The sequence below is a fragment of the Martes martes genome (assembly GCF_963455335.1).
Source record: "Martes martes genome assembly, chromosome: X".
In the NCBI taxonomy this organism is placed as follows: Eukaryota; Metazoa; Chordata; class Mammalia; order Carnivora; family Mustelidae; genus Martes; species Martes martes.
The window spans coordinates 45,176,967-45,202,896 of NC_137897.1; the positions used below are offsets into that span (position 1 = coordinate 45,176,967).

The 25,930-nt window shown below is 38.6% G+C and overlaps 1 protein-coding gene across 1 annotated transcript in view; it reads right to left on the reverse strand.

Moving 5' to 3' along the window:
- Positions 1–528: 528 nt before the first annotated feature.
- USP51 (ubiquitin specific peptidase 51) overlaps positions 529–25,930 on the reverse strand; it is an 85,511-nt gene continuing 60,109 nt past the window's right edge. The window contains exon 3 of the transcript XR_013966304.1: positions 529–1,148. The gene's annotated coding sequence lies outside the window, so the exon portion shown is untranslated. The remainder of the gene's footprint in view (positions 1,149–25,930) is intronic.

Consider the following 25,930-nt stretch of genomic DNA (forward strand, 5'->3'; position numbering starts at 1 on the left):
AAATATGTTGTATACCTTAAGCTTATACAATGTTGTATGTAAACTAAGAAAATTGATACCACCAATGATGTAACTCAGAGATTGAAAACAGGATACAATAGAGCACAGTTGAAAGTACTACATGAGGGAAAAATATTATCAACAATGTCATAGCTCATAAATAACCAGCTACATAAGTTAGAGTCATTTGTTGTGTGGCTGGGTACACAAAAATTTTGTCCACCAAATACTTCAGTCTCTCCTATATCCATAATCTCATAGAATTATACTTCATAGACATTATAAGTTAAAGATGACCACACAAACTGAATACCAATGAAACATAGGCAAAAATAATTTGTGTCATTTCTCGGGAGAAGCCTTTCGGGAGGGAATATTATGTATCACATTTCTTTTTTTCTCTGCAATAGTGCCCTCCCAAGTAACATCTAGGGAGGTTCTCTCAGCACTGGACTCTGAGTGAGAACAATGTGAAAAATAGCCCTCTTCCCATCAAAAGGCACATATAACATAAGCAAAAAACAAACAAATGAACAAACACCTGTTTATTGATTAAATACACTTTGTTGAAACATATTTTTGTTGTAATATCTGTAGTTATTTTAATATATTTTATCATGAAATTGTTACAAATATATCATTTCTGTACAATTATAAGAACATATTATGAGCAACTATACACTAGCAAATTTGACAATCTAGAAGAAATGGATGCATTCCTAGAGACAAATAAACTACCCAAAACTGAACTAGGAAGAAACAGAAAACTTGAACAGACCCATAACCCATAAGGAGATTGAAGCAGTCATCACAAATCTCCCAATAAACAAGACCCCAGGGCCAGTCGGCTTTCCAGGGGAATTCAACCAAACATTTAAAGAATTAATACCTATTCTCCTGAAACTGTTTCAAAAAATGCAAATGGAAGGAAAATTCCCAAACTCATTTTATGAGGCCAGCATCACCTTGATTCCAAAACCAGACAAAGATCCCATCAAAAAGAAGAATTACAGACCAATATCCTTGATGAACATGGATGCAAAATTTCTCACCAAAATACTAACCAATAGGATCCAACAGTGCATTAAAAGGATTATTCACCATGACCAAGTGGGATTTATTCCTGGGTTGCAAGCTTGGTTCAACATCTGCAAATCAATCAATGTGATACAATACATTAATAAAAGAAAGAACAAGAACCATATGATACCCTCAAGAGATACTGAAAAAGCACTTGACAAAGTACAGTATCTTTTCTTATTCAAAATTCTTCACAGTGTAGGGATCTAGGGTATATACATCAATATCATAGGAGCCATCTATGGAAAACCCACAGTGAATATCATTCTCAATGCGGAAAAACTGAGAGCTTTTCCCCTAAGGTCAGGAACAGGGCAGCGCTGTTCACTATCACCACTGCTATTCAACATAGTACTGGAGGTCCTAGCCTCAGCAATCAGACAACAAAAAGAAATAAAAAGCTTCCAAATCAGCAAAGAAGAAGTCAAACTCTCACTCTTTTCAGATGATATGATACTTTATGTGGAAAACTCAAAAGACTCCACTCCAAAACTACTAGAACTCATACAGGAATTCAGTAAAGTGTCAGGATATAAAATCAAGGTACAGAAATCAGTTGTATTTCTATACACCAACAGCAAGACAGAAGAAAGAGAAATTAAGGAGTTGATCCCATTTACGATTGTACCCAAAAAACATAAAATACCTAGGAATAAACCTAACCAAAGAGGCAAAGAATCTGTACTCAGAAAACTATAGAGTACTCATGAAAGAAATTGAGGAGGATACAAAGAAATGGAAAAATGTTCCCTACTCATGGATTGGAAGAACAACATTGTGAAAATGTCTGTGCTACCTGGAGCAATCTACACATTTAATACAATCCCTATCAAAATACAATTAAGTTATTCAAAAAACTGGAACAAATAATCCTAAATTTATATGGAACCAGAAAAGACCCCCAAATAGCCAGAGGAATGTTGAAAAAGAAAACCAAATCTGGTGACATCACAATTCCAGACTTCAAACTCTATTACAAAGCCGTAATCATCAAGACAGTACGGTACTGGCCCAAAAACAGACATAGATCAATGGAACAGAATAGAGAGCCCAGGAGGAGACAAGATGGTGGAGAAGGAGGAGGAGGTGCTGTTTCAACCTGTCCCCTAAAGTGAGCTGATTACCTACCAAAGAACTCTGATCACCCATGAAATCAGTCTGAGATTAGAATTATACACTTCTGGATCTCTGTGGGGGCAGAAGACACCAGTGGACAGGTAAAGCAGAGTGGGAACATCGGGCTGATATCGGAAGATAAACAAAAGGGGGAGGGAGCCACCAGAAGTGACCCATTGGAAAGTAATACCCCAATACAAGAGTGCCCTGTGATTGGGGACCAGCATTAACTTGGAGCCTGGTTGAAAGCACTCAAAAAGAGCAAAAGATCTTAAGGGGAAGTTGGTGGAATTGGGCAGTTAGGGACGGGGACTTAAGCCCATGGACCCAGGATGGCCACTGCCTGCAGGGAACCAGAGAAAGCAGCGAAGAAATGAAGAAGCCAGGTCTTGGTCCCTGAGCCATCCGTGCACCTGAGAGCATCTGGACGGCAATGCCCATGAGGGTGAGGGAGGCTGCTGTGGATGCCAGCCAGCAGAACCACAGCCTTTTGCAGACTGGGCTCTGAGTCGCGCCCCACACCCTCCCCTGAGAGAGGTCTGTGCAGGCCCCAGCCATCGATCTCTAGGACCCAGAGAGTCTGAGCACTCTCAGACTGGGCCAGCGTGAAAATCTCAGTGTGCTATATCTCCTTCTGACCTCTCTGGTGGTCTAGAGCTGCTGAGACCGCCTCGGCTAGTATTTCTCATGGTTCTGGGTACAAGCGAGAGTTCCTGTGACCCCAGAGACCATGACTGGGGATGTGCTCTGCCAGGGGCAGAGGGGAAATTTATGTGCTCTGGAGCACACAGAGAGGAACAGACTGAGGCTTCTCTCTGAGATGGAGGTCTGGGTGTAGTTTGCTTAACTCTAAACCTCCAAAGAACTGTCAAAAGCCTCCAAGGGGAGAAAAAACAAACAAACAAACAAACAAACAAAACCTCCAGAGAACAAAAGCCTGAAAAATCGGTTTCCTAAGAAACCAGCCCCTTGATAGGGGCAGGAGGACTCAACTCTAGCAAGACTCCCTGAAAAACCTTGCGGCAGGCCCCTCCCCCCGAAAGTCAGCCAAAACAAACAAACAAACAAACAAACAAAAAACCCAAAAAACAAAAACAAGAGGACAAATACCACTACTTCATATGTACAACTTTTTTTTTTAATTCGTCCCCACTATTCTGGTTATATATATATATATATATATATAACATTTTAACATATATGCCATATACCATAACAATGAGATGTTCAGTACAACAAATTCCATAATAACCTTTTAACCTGAACTTTTTTGATACATATACCTGTGTTTTTCTTTTGCTTTTCTACTTTTTAGTTTTTAAATTTTATTTTACTATTATTTTTTAAATATTCATATAAACATAAGCTTCAAAATAATCCCCTTGCCCCAAACAATCCTATGCCTATAGGTAAACCAGTTTTAATCCCCCTTAATCTCAGGAAAGTTGAGTCCTTTAACAAAGAAATCAAGATACAACCAAGAAGAATCAAAATAAACTTCCTCACCCACACTGAGAATTTATAACCTCCCTTCCATCTTTTTCTTCTGTCAGTGTTTCTGTGTATTTGTTTTTGTTCTGGTAGTATATAAATCTTGTACTTGGGGTTCATTTTGATAGGGTTCATTTCTTTACTTATTTATTTATTTCTCTTGTCATCTACTTTTGCCGGTCCTTTTGTTTGTCTGTTTTTGTTTATATACTTCGTAAATGTTACCTTTGGGACCCATGAGGGCTGGGCCGGCTCTATTATTTTATCTTTCTTTTTTATTTCCTGTCTCTCTCTCTTTTTTTTTCTTTTTTCTTCCTTTTTGGTGGGGACATTCGATTGCTCAGAAGCTTCCCAGGGTGCACCTTGCCTGCACCACATTTAAAACATTCAGCTACACATCCGTTCAGCCATCTCTCACCAAAATGACTAGGAGGAGGAATGCCCAACAGAAGCAAAATTCAGAGACTGGGCCCTCTCCTCAGAGCTGTTGGATATGGACATAGACAGTATGTCCGAAAGGGAATTCAGGCTAACAATTACCCAGGCAATAGCTAGGTTGGAGAAAGCCTTTGATGACAAAATGGAATCAATTAAGGCAGAAGTGAAAGCCACCAGGGATGATGTTAACAATGCTCTCAATGAGTTCCAATCTAATCTAAATTCTCTAAAAGCTAGGGTAACCAAGGCAGAAGATAGAATTAGTGATCTGGAGGACAAACTGATAGAGAAAAAGGATCAGGAGGAAGCCTGGAACAAATAGCTTAGAAGCCATGAAAAAAGAATTAAGGAAAGAAATGATGCCATGAAACGTTCCATCGTCAGAATTATTGGAATCCCTGAGGGGGAGAAGAAAGAAAGAAGACTAGAAGATATAGTTGAACAAATTCTCCATGAAAATTTTCCCAGTCTGGTGAATGGAACCAGCGTTCATGTACTAGAGGCAGAAAGGGTTGCCCCCAGGATCATAGAATCTAGAAAGACCTGGAGACACCTGATTGTGAAAATTAGACCAGAGCTCTTGAAAGCAGCCGGGGAAAGAAATCCCTTACTTACAAAGGAAAGCCCATCAGAATAACGTTAGACGTGTCCACAGAAACCTTGCAAGCCAGAAAGGGCTGGTAAGATGTATTCAGGGCACTAAATGGAAGAACATGCAGCCAAGAATACTTTACCCAGCAAGACTGACATTCAAAATGGATGGAGAGATAAAGAGCTTCCAAGACTGGCAAGGTTTAAAAGAGTATGTGATCACCAAGCTGACACTGCAAGAAATATTAATGTGGGTTCTATAAAAGACGAAAATAAAATCAAGGATATCATTGAACAGAAATATATGGAGACAATCTGTAGAAACAAAGACTTCACAGGTAACACAATGTCAATAAAAACGTTATCTCTCAACAATCACTCTCAACGTGAATGGCATAAATGCACCCATAAAACGACACAGGGTTGCAGACTGGATAAAATGACAGGACCCAACTATATGTTGTCTAAAAGAGACCCATTTTGAACCTAAGGATACATTCAGACTGAAAGTGAGGGGATGGAGAAGCATCTTTCATGCCAATGGGCCGCAAAAGAAGGCTGGGGTAGCGATTCTCATATCAGATCAATTAGATTTTAAACTGAAGATGGTAGTCAGAGATATAGAAGGACACTACATCATACATAAAGGGTCTATCCACCAAGAAGATCTAACAATTGTAAATATTTATGCCCCCAATATGGGAGCATCCAATTAGAGAAGAAAACTGTTAATCAAGATAAAGAGTCATATTGATATTAATAGTAGGGATCGTAACATGCCTCTCTCAGTAACAGACAGATGATCCAAGCAGAAAATCAATAAAGAAACAAGAGCATTGAATGACATATTGGACCAGATGGACCTCATAGATATATACAGAACATTCCACCCTAAAACAACAGAATACTCATTCTTCTCAAGTGCACATGGAACCTTCTCCAGAATAGAACACATACTGGGTCACAAATCAGGACTCAACCGATACCAAAGGACTGAGATTATTCCCTGCATATTCTCAGATCACAATGCTTTGAAACTGGAGCTCTACCACAAGGAAAAGTTTGGAAGGAACTCAAACGCCTGGAAGCTAAAGACCACCTTGCTTAAGAATGCTTGGATCAACCAGGAGATCAAAGAAGAACTTAAACAATTCATGGAAACCAAAGAGAATGAAGACACTTTGGTCCAAAACCTATGGAATACAGCAAAGGCAGTCCTAAGGGGAAAATATATAGCCCCCCAAACCACACGCAAAAAAAAAAGGAAAAATCCAGAATACACCAGCTGTCTCTACACCTTAAAGAACTGGAGAATCAACAACAAATTAAGCCAACTCCACACATGAGAAGGGAAATAATCAAGTTTAGAGCAGAGATCAATGAGACAGAAACCAGAGATACAGTAGAATGCATCAATGAAACTAGAAGCTGGTTTTTAGAAAGAATCAATAAGATTGATGAACCATTGGCCACACTAATCCAAAAGGAAAGAAAGAAGGCCCAAATTAATAAAATTATGAATGAAAAGGGAGAGATCACAACTAACACCAAGGAAGTAGAAACAATCATCAGAAGTTATTATCAACTTTTATATGCCAATAAGTTAAGCAACCTAGATGAAATGAATGCATTCCTGGAAAACTATAAACTTCCAAAATTGAACCAGGAAGAAATTGGCAACGTGAATAGACCGATATCGAGTAATGAGATTGAAGCAGTGATTAAAAACCTTCCAAAAAACAAGACCCCAGGACCTGACGGATTCCCTGGGGAATTCTATCAAACTTTCAAAGAAGAAAGAACACTTATTCTCCTGAAGCTGTTTCAAAAAATTGAGGCAGAAGGAAAACTTCCAGACTCTTTTAATGAAGCCAGCATTTCCCTGATCCCCAAACCAGGCAAAGACCCTACCAAAAAGGAGAATTTCAGACCAATATCCCTGATGAATATGGATGCTAAGATTCTCAACAAGATCCTAGCAAATAGGATCCAACAGCACATTTAAAAGATTATCCACCATGATCAGGTGGGATTCATCCCTGGGTTACAAGGATGGTTCAACATTTGCAAATCAATCAATGTGATAGAACAAATCAATAAGAGAAGAGAGAAGAACCACATGGTCCTCTCAAATGATGCAGAAAAAGCATTTGACAAAATCAAGCATTCGTTCCTGATTAAAACATTTCAAAGTATAGGGATAGAAGGAACATTCCTGAAATTCATAAAATCAACTATGAAAAACCCACAGTGAATATCATCTTCAGTGGGAAAAAGCTCACAACCTTCCCATTGAGATAAGGAACATGACAAGGATGCCCACTCTCACCACTCTTGTTCAACATAGTATTAGAAGTCCTAGCAACAGCAATCAGACAATAAAGAGAAATAAAAGGTATCCAAATTGGCAATGAAGAAGTCAAACTCTCTCTTTTTGCAGATGACATGATACTTTATATGGAAAACCCAAAAGACTCCACCCCCAAACTACTAGAACTCATACAGCAATTCAGTAATGTGGCAGGATACAAAATCAATGTACAGAAATCAGTGACTTTCTTATACACTAACAATGAAAACACAGAAAGCGAAATTAGAGAATCAATTCCATTTACTATAGCACCAAGAACCATAAGATACCTCGGAATAAACCTAACCAAAGAGGTAAAGGATCTGTACTCAAGGAACTACAGAACACTCATGAAAGAAATTGAAGAAGACACAAAAAGATGGAAGACAATTCCATGCTCTTGGATCAGAAGAATAAACATTGTTAAAATGTCTATACTGCCTAGAGCAATCTATACTTTTAATGGCATTCTGATCAAAATTCCACCGGTATTTTTCAAAGAGTTGGAGCAAATAATCCTAAAATTTGTATGGAATCAGAAGAGCCCCCGACTTGTTAAGGAAATGTTGTAAAAGAAAAACAAAACTGGCAGCATGACGTGGCCTGATTTCAAGCTTCACTACAAAGCTGTGATCAACAAGACAACATGGTACTGGCATAAAACCAGACACATAGACCAGTGGAATAGAGTAGAGAGCCCAGATATGGACCCTCAACTCTATGGTCAAATAATCTTTGACAAAACAGGAAAAAATATCCAATGGAAAAAAGACGGTCTCTTCAATAAATGGTGCCGGGAAAATTGGACAGCTATATGTAGAAGAATGAAACTCGACCATTCTCTTACACCATACACAAAGATAAAATTGAAATGGATAAAAGACCTCAATGTGAGACAGGAATCCATCAGAATCCTAGAAGAGAACATAGGCAGTAACCTCTTGGACATCGGCCACAGCAACTTCTTCAAGATATGTCTCCAAAGGCAAAGGAAACAAAAGCAAAAATGAACTTTTGGGACTTCTCAAGATCAAAAGCTTCTGCACAGCAAAGGAAACAGTCAACAAATCAAAGAGGCAACCCACGGAATGGGAGAAGATATTTGCAAATGGCAGTACAGACAAAAGGCTGATATCCAGGATCTATAAAGAACTTCTCAAACTCAACACACACAAAACAGACAATCATATTAAAAAATGGGCAGAAGATATGAACAGACACTTCCCCTATGAAGACATACAAATGGCTATCAGGCAGATGAAAAAATGTTCATGATCACTAGTCATCAGGGAGAGTCAAATCAAAACCACATTGAGATAACACCTTACCCTGCTTAGAATGGCCAAAATTGGCAAGACAGGAAACAACGTGTGTTGGAGAGGATGTGGAGAAAGGGGAACCCTCTTACACTGTTGGTGGGAATGCAAGTTGGTGCAGCCACTTTGGAGAACAGTGTGGAGATTCCTTAAAAAAATTAAAAATAGAGCTTTCCTATGACCCTGCAATTGCACTACTGGGTATTTACCCCAAAGATACAGGTGTAGTGAAAAGAAGGGCCATCTGTACCCCAATGTTCATAGCAGTAATGGCCACAGTCGCCAAACTGTGGAAAGAACCAAGATGCCCTTCAATGGACGAATGGATAAGGAAAATGTGGCCCATATATACTATGGAGTGTTACGCCTCCATCAGAAAGGATGAATACCCAACTTTTGTATCCACATGGACAGGACTGGAAGAGATTATGCTGAGTGAAATAAGTCAAGCAGAGAGAGTCAATTATCATATGGTTTCACTTATTTGTGGAGCATAAGAAATAACACGGAGGACATGGGGAGATTGAGAGGAGAAGGGAGTTGAGGGAAATTGGAAGGGGAGATGAACCATGAGAGACTATGGACTCTGAAAAACAACCTGTTTTGAAGGGATGGGGGGAGGGAGATTGGTTGAGCCTGGTGGTAGATATTATGGAGTGCACGTATTGCATGGACCACTGGGTGTGGTTCATAAACAATGAATTCTGGTACACTGAAAAGAAATTTTAAAAATAAAATATTATAAAAAAAAAAGAAGAGAGAGCCCAGAAATGGACCCTCAACTCTATGGTCAACTAATCTTCAATGAAGCAGGATATATTTTCCAATGGGAAAAAGACAGTGTCTTAAACCAAAGGTGTTGGGAAAATTGCACAGCCACATGCAGAATGAAACTGGAACTTACACCACTCACAAAAATAGACTCAAAATGGGTGAAAGACTGCAATGTAAGACAGGAATCCATCAAAAACCTTGAGGAGAACACAGGTAGAAACCTCTTCGATCTCAGCCACAGCAACTTCTTCCTAGAAACATCACCAAAGACAAGGGAAGCAAGGGCAAATATGAACTATTGGGATCTCATCAAGATATAAAGCTTTGCACAGCAAATGGAAGAGTCAACAAAACTAAAAGACAACTGACAGAATGGGAGAAGTTATTTAAAAATGACACATCAGATAAAAGGCTAGTATCCAAAATCTATAAAGAACTTATCAAGCTGAACACCCAAAGAACAAATAATCCAATCAAGAAATGGGCAGAAGACATGAACAGATATCTCTGCAAAGAAGACATCCAAATGACCAACAGACACAGGAAAAAGTGCTCCACACCACTTGGCCTCAGGGAAATGCAAATCAAAACCACAATGAGATACCACCTCATGCCAGTTAGAATGGCTGAAATTAACAAGTCGGAAAACGACTGATGTTGGCAAGGATGCAGTGAAAAGGGAACCCTCCTGCACTATTGGTGAGAATGCAAGCTGGTGAAGCCACTCTGGAAAACACTATGGAGGTTCCTCAAACAGTTGAAAATAGACCTACCTTTTGACCCAGATTTTACACTACTGGATATTTACCGTAAAAATACAAATGTAGTTATCCGACGGGGCATGTGCACCCAAATGTTTATAGCAGCAATATCCACAATAGCCAAACTATGGAAAGAACCTAGATGTCCATCACCAGATGCATGGATAAAGAGGTGATACACACACACACACACACACACACACACACACACATACAGATGTATATATACATATACATGTATATATACAATGGAATACTATGCACCCATCAAAAAACCTGAAATCTTGCCATTTGCATCGACATGGATGGAGCTAGAGGGTATTATACTAAGCGAAATACGTCAATCAGAGAAAGACAATTATAATATGATCTCTCTGATATGAGGAATTTGAAAGGCAGCATGGGGGATAGGGAGGGAAAAAATGAAACAAGATGGGATCAGAAGGGAGACAAGCTTAAGAAACTCTTAATCTCAGGAAACAAACTACAGGTTGCTGGAAGGGGAGTGGGGAGTCATCGGGTGGCTGGGTGATGGACATTGAGGAGGGTATGTGCTATGGTGAGTGCTGTGAATTGTGTAAGACTGATGATTCACAGATCTGTACCCCTGAAGCAAATAATACATTATATGTTAATAAAAAAGTTATATATATATATATATAATTCCACTTTTTTTATTATGTTCAATTAGCCAACATATGGTACATCATTAGTTTTTGATATAGTGTTCAATGATTCATTAGTTGCTTATAACACCCAGTGCTCATCACAAAACGTGCCTTCCTTAATATCCATCACCCTCTTATCCCATCCTCTCACCATCCTCCTTTCTGTAACCCTCAGTTTGTTTCCTGGAGCCCAGAGGTATTTGTTATAGCAGAAAACCCTAGCACACCCTGATAAATTTGAACTGCTATTAAAAAAAAAAAAGAAAAAAGAAAAAAAACACAAAACCTTTAACTAATACTTTCCTATTATTTGGCACACCTAATCCAAACAATTCTCTATTTAAGGACACATAAATGTTTATTAGTCAGATATGATTAACTCTTCTGTTTATAACCCCACAACTTTAAACTGTTCACCTTATTTTAATTAATTTTTTAAATTTTATTTTTTTCTTGATTAGAGAGAGAGAGAGCACAAGCATTGGGGGAGAGGCAGTGGGAGAAGCAGGTTCCCCACTGAGCAGTGAGCCCTACATGGTACTTGATCCCAGAACCCCAGGATTGTGACCTAAGCAGAAGGCAGATGTTTAATTGATTGATCCACTTAGGCACTCCTATTCACCCCATTTTTTTTTATTTTTTTAAAGATTTTGTTTATTTGACAGAGATCACAAGTAGGCAGAGAGAGAGGGGGGAAGCAGGCTCCCTGCTGAGCAGAGAGCCCAATGCAGGGCTCGATCCCAGGACCCTGAGATCATGACCTGAGCCAAGGACAGAGGCTTTAACCCACTGAGCCACCCAGGCACCTCCACCCCATTTTAAAAACACTTTCATTTCTCCCCACTCTACTTTGTGTAGTGCATATGCTGTTAAATTGTCTATCCAATGCTTTTCTTACATAGTTACTGAGGTAAGGGCACCATATTGGCCCAGAGAGTCATTTTTCTTTTTAAATTCTAATTCTGGAGTTAAGATGGCAGATTAGTAAGTGGACCCTGAGCTTGCCCCATCCCTCAGACACAGCCAGATCAACACCAAATCATTTTGAATAATTAGGAAATTGATCTGAGGATTAAGAAAACAATCTGCACAATTGGAGGCTGAGAACATAGTAGATGTGAGGTTTAAAGCTGTGAATTGAGGGAGGAAAAAAGCTGCAATGCCACAAAGAGAAGGGGACACTTTTCATGCAGCAAAGTCAGGGAGAGAGGGAGAGAAAGCAGCATGTAGGGTTTGCATAACACACCACAGAAAGGGGAGCCCCTGGGTCACACTGGGAGAGATCGCTCCCCTTCCTGGAATACATTGGAAAAGGACATTTTACCACTCCAAATACGACCCCCCCCCCCATTCACAGCAGGGCATAGAAGCACACTGGCAGATGACAGGTAATCTGGTCTCAGCTTTTCCTTATGCATCATAATAGACTCCAGACACCATGTGCACACCATGCAACTGCTTTTCTGGGAGAGAATGGTGCTCGGTGCAACATGAGGCTCTACTCTGGGAAAGGGGAGTGGGTTCACACCATGTCAGCCCTTTAAGATTTGTAGTTTTGAATCCCAGCCACTGGCCAGAGGTAAAACACAGGAGAATTGTGGTGCCAGGTATGCTGATGGCTGGGCACAGACAGGTTAAGGACCAGGATTTGGGGAAAGCCGGAGATACAAGAGGGGATTTTTTTGTCTTTCTTTGAGGGACCCCTGAACAGTGGTAGATATGAGTTCCTCTCCCAAAGTATGACAGGGTGGAGTGACACCACCTTCCACTCCCCTGCCCACCAGTGTAGTCAGATTTCAGAGAGAAACACAGAGACTAAAGTTGCTTACACAAAACCCTACCCCCTGAGCCTGACAGGGACATCTTTACAAGAGCATATCTGACAGTCAGCCAGCACAGGGGGCCTTTCCCTCAGAAGACCATCACAACCTCCCCATGTATACCAAGTTTATTAATTATAGAGTGCTACAAAGTGTCAGTTTCAGTTCTGGTGGAAATGGGACTAGGCTTTTGTTTTTTATTTGTTTATTTTATTTATTTTCTTTAATTCCTTATTTTTTGTTTATATATTTACTTTATTTCATTTATTTTGTTCTTTTTTTTTCTTTTTTCTTTGGTATCAAACTTAGAGTTTTATGTTCATTTGTTGGTTTGTTTATTTCCTTGTCTAGTTTTTTGGATCAGGCTTCTTTCCTTTTTCTTTTTTTCTTCATTCTTATTCTTTGAAATCAGCCTTATAGATTTTGTTTGTCTTTTTGTTTGCTTTTTTGTTCATTTTCCTTCTCTTTTTTCTTGGATCAGTCATTTTTTTCTAGGCTTATTGTAACAAATAAGTCAAAGCACACCTATTTAGAGGTCCAAACACTCCCCACTGCGAGCAAGGAACTCCATATAGGACTGGAATGACCTCTGGGAAAGAGCACCCGAAACACAACAGTGGAGTACACACAACATACACCAGAAACACTTCCTGAAGTGCCAGGCACTTCAGTTTATGACCTCTTCTTATGTAGTATTACTCCCAGGAGCAGGAAACATAACAAGTTTTTAAAATATGCAAGAGAGGGATGCCTGGGTGGCTCAGTCAATTAAGTGTCTGCCTTTGGCTCAGGTCATGATACCAAGTCCCACATTGGGCTCCTTGCTCAGTGGGGAGCCACCTACTTCCTCTGCCTGATGCTTCCCCTGCTTGTGCACTCTTTCTCTCTCTCCCTGTCCCTCTCTTCCTGATAAAAAATAAATAAAATATTTTTTACAATATGCAAAAGACAGAAACCTAGACATGATGACAAGATGGAAGATTTCTCCCCAAAAGAAAGATCAAGAAGAAATCACAGACAGAGATTTGCTCAAAACGTTTATAAGCAATATATCTGAACAAGTATTTAGAACAACAGTAATAAGAATACTAGTTGAGGAGCACCTGGGTGGCTCTGCAGGTTAACTGTCTGACTCTTGATTTCAGCTCAGGTCATGATCTCAGTGTCATGAGATCAAGCCTCATGTCAGGCTCAACATTCAGCATGGAGTCTGCTTGAGATTTTCTCTCTCCCTCCCCCTTTGCTCTTCCCACCTTTTTCACTCTCTCAATAAGTAAATAAAATCTTTAAAAAAAATAATAGCTGAGCACTGGGCGTTATACACAATGGATGAATCCTTGAACACTACATCAAAAATGGATGATGTACTATATACTGGCTAATTGAACATAATTATAAAAATATTTTATGTATTTTGACAAATAAAAATTATATGTGTTTAAGACAAAAAAAAATACTAGCTGAACTTGGAAGAAGCACTGAAGACACCAGAGAAACCCTACCTGCAGCGATGAAAGACCTAAAAAGTAGTCAGGTCAAAATTTAAAAAAAATGCTATAACTGAGATTTGAAACAGACTGAATGTAACCACAATAAAATTGGAAGAAACAGAGGATCAAATAGGTGATAGTGAAGATAAAATTACAGAAAATAATGAATCTTAAAAGAGAAAGAAAATTATTAGGTTATGAATACAGACTTAGGGAATTCACTGATTTCACAAAGTGCAAAAAATCCATGGCATAGAAGTCCCAGAAGAAGAAGAAGAGCAAGAAGAAAAGGGGCAGAAGGTTTATTTGAACAAATTATAGTTGAGAGCTTCCCTAATCTGGGGAAGGAAACAGATATTTGAGTCCAAGAGGCACAGAGAACTCCCCTCAAAATCAATAAAAACAGGTCAACCCCAAGACATATCATAGTGAAACTTGCAAAATACAAAGATAAAGAGAAAATTCTGAAAGGCCCTAAGGACAAAAGGTCCTTAACCTACCAGGGTCAATACATCAGGTTAGCAGCATAACTGTCCACGAAACTTGGGGGGCCAGAAAGGAATGGCATGATATATTCAACATGCTGAATGGGAAAAATATGGAGCCAAGAAAAGTTTATCAAACAATGTTGTCATTCAGAATAGAAGGAAAGATAGTTTCCAAAACAAGCAAAAAGTAAGTGAGTAGGTGAACACTAAATCAAGCCTGCAATAAATATGACACTTTGGCCCAGAAAGAGAGACCAAAAGCAACAAAGACTGGAAAGGAACAGAGACAGTCTACAGGAACAGTGACTTTAAAGGTAATACAATGGCACTAAATTCATACCTATCAATAATTACTCTGAATATAAATGGATTCAGTGTTCCAATCTAAAGATGTAGGGTACCAGAATGGATTAGAAAACAAGACCCACTGATATGTTGTTTATAAAAAAAAAACTAATTGTAGACACAAAAACACCTACAGATTGGAAGTGAGGGAGTGAAGAACAATCTATCATGCTAATGAACATCAAAGGAAAGCTGGAATAATCATACTTTTATCAGACAAACTAGATATTAAACCAGACTGTAATAAGGGATGAAGAAAGGCACTATATACTAATAAAGGGGTCAATCCAACATGAAGATCTAACAATTGTAAATATTGATACCAGCAACTTCAGAGCAGCCAAATACTTAAATCATTTAATAACAAACTTAAAGAAATCCACTGATAATAAAGCAATAATTGTAGGGAACTTTAACACCCCACTCATAACAACAGACAGATAACCAAAGTAGAAGATCAACAAAGAAACAACAGCTTTGAGTGACACACTGGACCGGATGAACTTAACAGATATATTCAGAACTGTTCATCCTACAGCAGCATAATTAATATGCATTCTTTCCAAGTGCACATGGAGCATTTTTCAGAATAGATTACACACTAAGTCACAGATCAGGGTTGAACAAGCACATAAAGATTGAGATCATACCATGCATATTTTCTGACCATAACACTATGAAACTTGAATTCAACTACAAGCAAAAATTTGAAAACACCACAAATATATGGAAGTTAAAGAATATATTTCTGAAGAATGAATGGGTCAATCAGGAAATTAAAGAAACAAAACACATGGGGAAAAAAGGGTAATGAAAGCAGTACAGTCCAGATCATTTGGGGTACATTAAGGCAGTCCAAAGAGGGAAGAATATTGCAATACAGGCCTACTTTAAGAAGCATGAAAAGTCTAATACATAACCTAACCTTACACCTAGAGTAGCTAGAAAAGAAACAGCAAATAAAATCTAAAGGCAGCAGAAGGGAAATAATAAATAATAGAGTAGAAATAAATGATAAAATAACAAAGCAAAACAAAAATATTAGAACAATTAATGAAACTAAGAGCTGGTTCTTTGAAAGAATGAATAAAATTGATAAACTCTTGGCAGACATACCAAAAAGAAAAAAAGAAGAAAGAAAATATCCCAAATAAATAAAATCATGAGTGAAGAAGGAGAGATTATAGCCAATACCATAGAAATATAAATAATCATAAAAGAATATTACAATAAATCACATGCCAACAAACTGGGCCATCTGGAAGAAATGGATAAATTTCTACAAATATATAAATTAAAAAAACTGAAAGAGGAAGATATAGAAAATTTGAATAGACCTATAATGAGCAAAGATATTAAATGACTAATCAATTTCTCAACAAACAACCCTCTTACACTGTTGGTGGGAATGCAAGTTGGTGCAGTCACTTTGGAAAATGGTGTGGAGATTCCTTAAGAAATTAAAAAATAGAGCTTCCCTATGTCTCTGCAATTGCACTATTGGGTATTTACCCTAAAGACACAGATGTAGTGAAGAGAATGGTCATCTGTACCCCAATATTCATAGCATCAATGGCCACAGTCGCCAAACTGTGTAAAGAACCAAGATGCCCTTCAACAGATGAATGAGTAAGGAAGATATGGTCCATATATACTATGAACTATTATGCCTCCATCAGAAAGGATGAATACCCAACTTTTGTATCAACATGGACTTTTGTATCAACATAGTTCTACATCAAGAACTAATGATGTACTGATGTACTGGAAGAGATTATGTTGAGTGAAATAAGTCAAGCAGAGAGAGTCAATTATCATATGGTTTCACTTATTTGTGGAGAATAAGGAATAACATGGAGGACATGGGGAGATGGAGAGGAGAAGGGAGTTGGGGGAAATTGGAAGGGGAGATGAACCATGAGAGACTGTGGACTCTGAGAAACAAACTGAGGGTTTTGGAGGGGTGGGGACTGGGAGGTTGGGTGAACCTGGTGGTGGGTATTAAGGAGGGCATGTATTGCATGGAGTACCGGGTGTGGTGCATAAACAATGAATTCTGGAACACTGAAAAGAAATTTTAAAAATAATAAAAAAATTCTCAATAAACAAAGTCCAGGGCCAGATGGTTTCCCAGGGAAATTCTACCAAACATTTAATAAAGAGGTAACACCTATTTTCTGAAACTGTTCTAGAAAATAAAAATGGAAGTAAATCTTCCAAACTCCTTCTGTGAGGTTAGCATTATCTTGATTCCAAAACCACACAAAGACCCCACTAAAAAGGAGAGTTACAGACCAATATCCCTGATGAACATGGATGCAAAAATTCTCAAAAAGATGCAGCTAGGTGAATCCAACAGTGCATTAAAATGACTACTTACCATGATCATGTGTGATTTCTTTTTTTTTTTTATTTGACAGACAGATCACAAGTAGGCATAGAGGCAGGCAGAGAGAGAAGGGAGGAAGCAGGATCCCTGCTGAGCAGAGAGCCCAATGCGGGGCTCGATCCCAGGACGATGGGATCATGACCTGAGCCGAAGGCAGCAGCTTTAACCCACTGAGCCACCCAGGCGCCCCAGATCATGTGTGATTTCTTCCTCAGCTGTAGAGCTGCATCTTTCAATATTTGCAAATCAACCAACATGATACACCACATTAATATATGAAAGGATAAGAACCACATGATCTTCTCAATTGATGCAGAAAAAGCATTTGATAAAATTCAGCACCCTTTCTTGATAAAAACCCTCAGAAAGTAGGGACAGAAGGAACATACCTTAACATCATGAAGGCCATATATGAAAGACTGACAGCTAATATCATCTTCAATCACAAAAGGTGATAACTTTTCCCCTAAGATCAGGAACTTCGCAGGGATGTTTGCTCTCATCTCTGTTTTTCAACATAGTACTAGAAATCCTAGCCTCGGTAATCAGGCAACAAAAATTAGTAAAGGGCATCCAAATTGGGAAGGAAGAATTCAAACTGTCAATATTTGCAGATGATATGATACTTTATGTAGAAAACCTGATTTGCTCTATGACCCAGCAATTGCACTACTAGGTATTTACTCCAAAGACAGATGTAGTGAATAGAAGGGGCACATGCACTCCAATGTCCCTAGCAGCAATGTACACAGTAGCCAAACTGTGGAAGGGGATGAGATGCCCTTCAACAGATGAATGAATAAAGAAGATGTGCTTCATATATACAATGGAATATTACTCAGCCATCAGAAAGAATGAATACCCACCATTTGAATCAACATGGATGGAACTGTAGGGGATTATGCTAAGTGGACTAAGTCAAGCAAAGAAAGACTATTATCATATAATTTCACTCATATATGGAATGTAAGGGATAATGCAGAGGATCACAGGGGAAGGGAGGGGAAGTTGAATGGGAAGAAATTTGAGGAGGAAACAAACCACGGGAGAATTTGGACTCCAGGAAACAAAATGAGGGTTTCAGAAGGGAGGGAGTTGGGGGGATGGGGTAGTCAGGTGATGGATATTAAGAAGGGCATGTGTTGTGATGAGCATTGGGTGTCATATTCAACTAATGAATCATTGAACACTACATCAAGAACTAATGATGCACTGTATGGTGGCTAACTTAACATAATAAAAATAATTTAAAAAGTCTGAATCTTAAAAAAAAAAAGAAAACCTGAAAGACTCCACCAAACAATTGCTAGAAGTTATACATAAATTAACAAAATCACAGGATATAAAATCAGCATAGAGAAATCTGTTGCATTTCTATACACTAGCAATGAAGGAGAAGAAAGAGAAATCAAGGAATCAATTCCATTTACAGTTGCACCAAAAATCATAAGATACCTAGGAAAAAAACTAATCAAAGAGGTAAGAGATCTGGACTCTGAAAACCATAGAGCATTTATGAAAAAAATTGAAGAAGACACAAAGAATTGGAACAGCATTCCATGCTCTTGGATTGGAAGAATAAATATTGTTACCCAAAGCAATTACCTGTAGCAATCTATACATTCAATGCAATCCCTATAAAAATAACATCAGCATTTTTCACGGAGCTAGAACAAACAATTCTAAAATGTGTATGGAACCAGAAAAGACCCCAAAGAGACCAAGTTATGTTGAAAAAGAAAAGCAAATCCTCACAGTTCTGGACTTCAAGCTGTATTACAAAGCTATAACCATCAAGACAGTTTATTACTGGCACAAAAACAGACACATAGATGAATGGAACAGAAAAGTGTAACCAGAAATTGACCCACAATTGCATAGCCAACTAATCTTCATCAAAGCGGGAAAGAATATCCAACGGAAAAAAAGTCTCTTCAACAAATATTGTTGGGAAAGCTGGACAGTGATAAACACAAAAATCAAAGTGGACCACCTTCTTATACCATACACAAAAATAAATTCAAAATGGATGAAAGACCTAAGGGAAACCATCAAAATCCTAGAGGAGAACATAGGCAGCAGCCTCTTTGATCTCAGCCACAGCAATTCCTTCCTAGACACGTCTTTGTAAGCAAAGGAAACAAGAGCAAAAACAAACTATTGGACCTCATGAAGATAAAAAGCTTCTGTACAGCAAAGGAAAAAATCAACAAAACTAAAAGGCAACCAAAAGAATGGGAGAAGACATTTGCAAATGACATTATGGATAAAGGGTTAGTATTCAAACTCTATAAAGGACCTACCAAACTCAACACCCAAAAAACAAATATTCCAGTTAAGAAATGGACAGAAGATATGAATAGACACTTTCCCAAAGAATGCATCCAGATGGCTAACAGATGAAAAGATGCTCAACATCACTGGGAATCAGGAAAATAAAAATCAAAACCATAATGAGATATCATATCACACCTGTCAGAATGGCTAAATTTAACAACTCAGGAAACAACAGATATTGGCTAGAATGCAGAGAAAGGGGAACATTTTTACACTGTTGGTGGAAATACAAACTGGTGCAATCACTCTGGAAAACAGTATGGAGGAGGTTCCTCAGAAAGTTAAAATATAACTACTCTATGACCCAGCAATTTCACTACTAGGTATTTATCCAAAGGACACAAAATTGTTGATTCTAAGGGTCACATGCACACCATTGTTTATGGCAGCACTGTCAAAAATAAGCAAGTTATGGAAGGAGCCCAAATGTCCATTGAATGATGAATCAATAAAGAAGAGGTGATATATATATGGGGGGGGGGAAGAAAGTGAAATTTTGCTATTTGCAACAACATGGATGGAAATAGAGTGTATTATGCTAAGCAAAATAAATCAGTCAGAGAAAAACAAATATATAATTTCACTCAAATGTGGAATTTAAAAAACAAAACTGATTAACTTAGGGTAAGGGAAGGAAAAATAAAACAAGATGAAAGCAGAGATGGAGGCAAACCATAAGAGACTCTTAAGTATAACAAACAAACAGGGTTGCTGGAAGAGAGGTGGGTGGGGTTATGGGCTAAATGGGTGATGGGCATTAAGGAGGGCACTTGTTGGGATGAGTACTGGGTGTTATATGTAAGTGATGAATCACTAAATTCTATTCCTGTGACCAACACTACACCATATGTTAATGAATTGAATTTAAATTTTTAAAAAAATTAAAAAACAAAAATATAAAAGTCTAATTCCAGTATAGTTAACATACAGTGTTATAATTTCAGGTGTACCATATAGTAATTCAACACTTCCAAACATCGCACAGTGTTCATCACAATTGCACTCCTTAATTTCCATCATATATTTCACATATTCTCAAACACACCTCCCCTCTGGTGACCATTGGTTTCTCTCAGTAGTTAGGAGTCTGTTTCTCTCTCTCTCTCTCTGTCTCCATTTTCTTTTGCTCATTTCTTTTGTTTCTTAAATCCCACTTATGAGCGAAATCATACAGTATTTGTGTTTCTCTGAATTTCCCATTTTATTTAGCATTATACTTTCTAGCTTCATTCATGTCTTTGCAAATAGAAAGATCTTTTTTTTTTTTTTTTGGTTGAATAGCATTCCAGTGTATACACCTATACCTAATCTTCTTTACCCATTCACGTATTGATGGACACTTGGGCTGTTTCTGTAATTTGGCTATTGTAAATATTGCTGTTATAAACATAGGGTTGCATGTAATCCCTCAATTTAGCAGTTTTGTGTTTTGGGGTCAAATGCCCAATTGAGTGATTGCTAGAACATAGGTTAGGTCTATTTTTTTCTTTGGTTTTTGAGGAACCTCCACAGTGTTATGCGCAGCGTCTGTGAAAGTTTGCATTCAAAACCAACAGTGGATGAGGGTTCCTTTTTCTCCACATCTTTGCCAACATTTATTATTTGTTTTGCCTTTGATTTTAGCCATTCTAAAAGGTAAGGTAAAATCTCATTGTATTTTTGATTTACATTTCTCTGATGATGAGTCATATTGACCATCTTTTCATGCCTATTGGCTATCCATATGTCTTATTTGGAGAAATGTTTGTTCATGTCTTTTGCCAATTTTTTAAAAAAAGTTTTGTTTTAATACCGGGTGGTTAACATACAGTGTAATATTAGTTGGAGGTGTAAAATATAGTGATTCAATACTTCCATACAACACCTGATGCTCATCATAAGTACACTACTTAATCCACATCACCTGTTTCACCCATTCTCCCACCTACCTCCATTGTAATAACCATCAATTTCTTCTCTATACCTCAGAGTCTGTTTCTTGATTTGGCTCTTTTTTTGTCCTTTTGCTTCTTTGTTTTGTTGCTTAAGTTCCACATATAAGTAAAATCATATAGTATTTGTCCTTCTCTGACTGACTTATTTCACTTAACATAATACTCTGTCGCTCCATCCATGTTGTTGAAAATGGCAAGATTTCCTTCTTTGTTATGGCTGAGTAATATTCCATTGCATATATTTGCCATTACTTCCTTATCCATTCATCGATCTTGGGCTATTTCCAAAATCTGACTATTGTAGATAATGCTGCTAGAAACATCAGGGTTCATGCATACCTTCACATCAGTACTTTTGTACCTATTGGGTAAATACCTAGTACTGCAATTGCTGGATCATAGGGTAGTTCTATTTTTGATTTTTTGAGGAACCTCCTCTATACTGTTTTCCAGAATGACTGCATCAGTTTGCATTCCCACCAACGGTGTAAGAGGGTTCCCCTTTCTCTGCATCCATGACAACATCTGTTGTTTCCTGCGTTGTTAATTTTAGCCATTCTGACATTTGTGAGGTGTTATCTCATTGTAGTTTTGGTTACTATAGCTTTGTAATATAATTTGAGGTCCAGAACTGTGATGCCTTCCACTTTGTTTTTCTTTCTCAAGATAGTTTTTGCTATTTGGGTTATTTTGTGGTTCCATGCAAATTTTAGGATTGTTTGTTCTGGCTCTCTGAAAAATGCTGTTGGAATTTTAATAGGCATTTCATTAAATGTGTAGATTGCTTTGAGTAGTATAGACATTTTAATAATATTTGCTCTTCTAATCAAGGAACATGGATCTGCTTTCCATTTTTTTGCATTATTTTCAATTTCTTTCATCAGTGTTTTATAGTTTTCAGAGTACAGGGCTTTCATCTCTTTGGTTTGGTTTATTCCTAGGTATCTTATTGTTTTGGTGCAGTTGTAAATGGGATTCATTCTTTAATTTTTATTTGTGCTGCTTCGTTATTGCTGTATAGAAATGCAAATGATTTTTGTATGTTTATTGTGTCCTGCAACTTTATTGAATTTGTTTATCAGATCTAACATGTTTTTTTAAAGATTTTATTTATTCGAGAGACAGAGAGTGAGCAAGAGAGAGAGAGAGAGAGAGAAAGAGAACACAAGCTGGAGGAGGAGCAGAGGGAGAAGGAGAAGCAAGCTCCCTGCTGAGCATAGAGCCCCATGCAGGGCTTGATCCCCAGGACCCTGAGCTCATAACCTGAGCCAAAGGCAGCCGCTTAACTGACTGAACCACCCAGGTGCCCCTCTAGCAGTGTTTTGATGGAAGCTTTCAGGTTTTATATGTGTAGTATCATGCTATCTGCAAATAGTGAAAGTTTTACTTCTTGCTAATTTGTATTTTTTTAAATTACTTTTTGTTGTCTGATAGCTATGGCTAGGACTTCCAGCACTATGTTGAATAAAAGTGGTGATAGTGGCTATTCCTGCCTTAGTCTGACCTTAAGGGAAAAGCTCTCACTTTTTCTCCATTGGTGATGTTCAAAGAGTGTTTTTCATATATGGCATTTATTATTTTGCAGTATGTTCCTTCTAAACTTACTTCATTGAGGGTGTTTATCATGAATGTGTGTTGTACATTTTCATATACTTTTTCTGCATCTATGAAATGATCATATGGGTCTTGTCCTTTTTTATATTCATATGATGTATCACATTGAATGCTTTGCAAATATTGAACCACCCTTGCAACACAGGAGTAAATACCACTTGATCATGGTGAATAATTTTTTTAATGTATTGTTGAATTTGGTTTCCTACTAGTCTATTGAGAATTTTTTTTTGAGAATTTTTGCTTCTATATTCATCAGATACATTGGCCTGTAGTTCTCTTTTTTTTGTAATGCCTATCTGGTTTTATTATAAGGGTGATACTGGCTAATAGAATGAATTTGGAGTTTCTCCTATTTTTTAATAGGTTAAGATTAATGAGTATTAATTCTTCTTTAAATATTTGGTAAAGACTTTTTCAGAAATTGGACAGCAGAGTAGCAAGACCTTTGTTCATCTTATCCCACAAACACATCTAGATAACTATGAAATCACTCCAAATACCTCAGAAATCAACCTGAAGACTGACAGAACAGACCCAACAAGTAAAAGGAGAGTAGAAGCTGCATCAAAGAAGGTAGGAAGTGTGGAGATGTGGTCCAGGGGAGAAATGAATCACAGGTGCTGTGAAAGGAAGGAATCCTTGGTCACACAGAAAGGTGAGGGACATGGGGTAGCTCTATTCTTAATTTTTTGAGGAACCTCTACACTGGTTTCCAAAGTGGCTACACCAATTTGCATTCCCACCAACAGTGTAAGAAGGGTTCCCCTTTCTCCATAATCTCTCCAACGTTTGTTGTTTCTTGCATTATTGACTTTTGCCATTCTAACTGGTGTAAGGTGGTATCTCAATGTGGTCTTGATTTGAATTTCCCTGATGGCCAATGATGACGAGCACTTTTTCATGTGTCTTTTAGTCATTTGTATGTCTTCTTTGGAGAAGTGTCTGCTCATGTCTTCTGCCCATTTTTTTGACTTGATTGTCTGGATTTTGGGTTTTGAGTTTGAGAAGTTCTTTATAGATCTCGGATATCAGCCCTTTGTCTGTAGTGTCATTTGCAAATATCTTCTTCCATTATGTGGGTTGCCTCTTTGTTTTGCTGACTGTTTCCTTTGCTGTGTGGAAGTTTTTATCTTGATGAAGTTCCAAAAGTTCATTTTCACTTTTATTTCCCTTGCCATGGAGACTCAGAAAGGATGAATACCCAACCTTTGCATCAACTTGGATGGGACTGGAGGAGATTATGCTAAGTGAAATAAGTCAAACAGAGAAAGTTAATTATCATATGGTTTCACTTATTTGTGGAATATAAGGAATAGCATGGAGGGCATTAGGAACAGGAAAAAATGAAGGGGGAGAAATCAGATTGGGAGATGAACCATGAGAGTCTATGGACTCCGGGAAACAAATGGAATGTTTTAAAAGGGAAGAGGGGGGGTTAGGTGAGTCTGGTGATGGGTATTAAGGAGGGCATAGATTGCATGGAGCTCTGGGTGTTATATGCAAACAGTGAATCATGAAACACTACATCAAATACTAATGGTGTACTGTGTGGTGACTAACATAATACACACACACAAAAGAAAGAAAGTTGAAGGAGAGAGAATGACATGAGAACACACAAAGAGATAATTTCCCGAAAGTCATTGGCTAGGAAAACAAAAGGGACTGATTTTCCTGTTCTTGCAACCAGTGGGGCTTAAACCCTGGAGTTTAAATGGTCTGCCTATCTCCCTGGGATATAGCTTTGAGGGCACTGCCCTACTCCTGGCAAGAAAGCAGGCAAACAACCTGGGGACAGAGGTATGGAAACAGCGATCTGAAGAATACCCGGGACACACAGTGGAAATATTATCACTCTTCTTTGAGTGGTTCCCTGAGAGGCAACAATCAGAGATATGACTCTCTGGGGATAAAGAAGTTGGTCAGAGCCATTTCAGTCCCTGGACCCTCAGCATAAACACAGAGTCATCTGCAGGAAGCAGCACAGTACTACACAGGCTGCCTATCTTGCTTACACCAAATCCCACCCCCCTGTGCTCTGGCACAACTGTCCTTCTTCATAAAGGTTGCTTCAGTCCCAGTATGGCAGTCCCCTCCCCCAGAAGATGAGCACAAGCCCCTGCCCACACCACATCCCTAAAGCCTGGAGGGTTTTTTTTTAAGATTTTATTTATTTATTTGAGAGAGAGAGACAGAGTGAGAGAGAGCATGAGAGGGGAGGTCAGAGGGAGAAGCAGACTCCCCATGTTGCTGGGAGCCTGATGCGGGACTCAATCCCAGGACTCCAGGATCATGAACTGAGCTGAAGGCAGTCGCTTAACCAACTGAACTACCCAGGAGCCCTAAAGCCTGGGGTTCTAAAATTTAGCAGGCTCAGCTGGGATAGAGCCCAGAAACTCACCGTGCTGCTCTTAGAGAGAAAACAGGCAAAGAATCTGGTGTAGAAATGGCAATTTGAAAAATGCGTGTTACACACAAGGGAGAGATTATTTGGTTTTCTAGAAGGGTTTCCCTGAGACACAGCATTCATAGAGATGCTTCCATGGGTATAAAGGAGATGGCTGACACATATCCCTTTCCTGCCCCTCAATATAAACACAGTCACCTGTGGGAAGCAACACAGTGCCACACAGGCTGCCTAACATGCTTACACCAGGACCCGCCCCCTGCACTTGGGCAGGACTGCTTCTCATTGTTAAGCTTGACTCAGTCCCAGCATGGTGGGCCCTTCAACAGAAGACCAGAAGAAATCCCTGTCCACACTCTACTCCTGACCAGAGTTCTGCAAGTCTTCATTTCTAGTGGAAGTAGTACCAGGTCTCATTTAACAAGCAGACCAGAGCACACCTAGTTAAAACTCACCACATTCTGGCCAAAGATCAAACACTGCCCACTGCAGGCAAAGAGACCCTCTGCAGACAAATG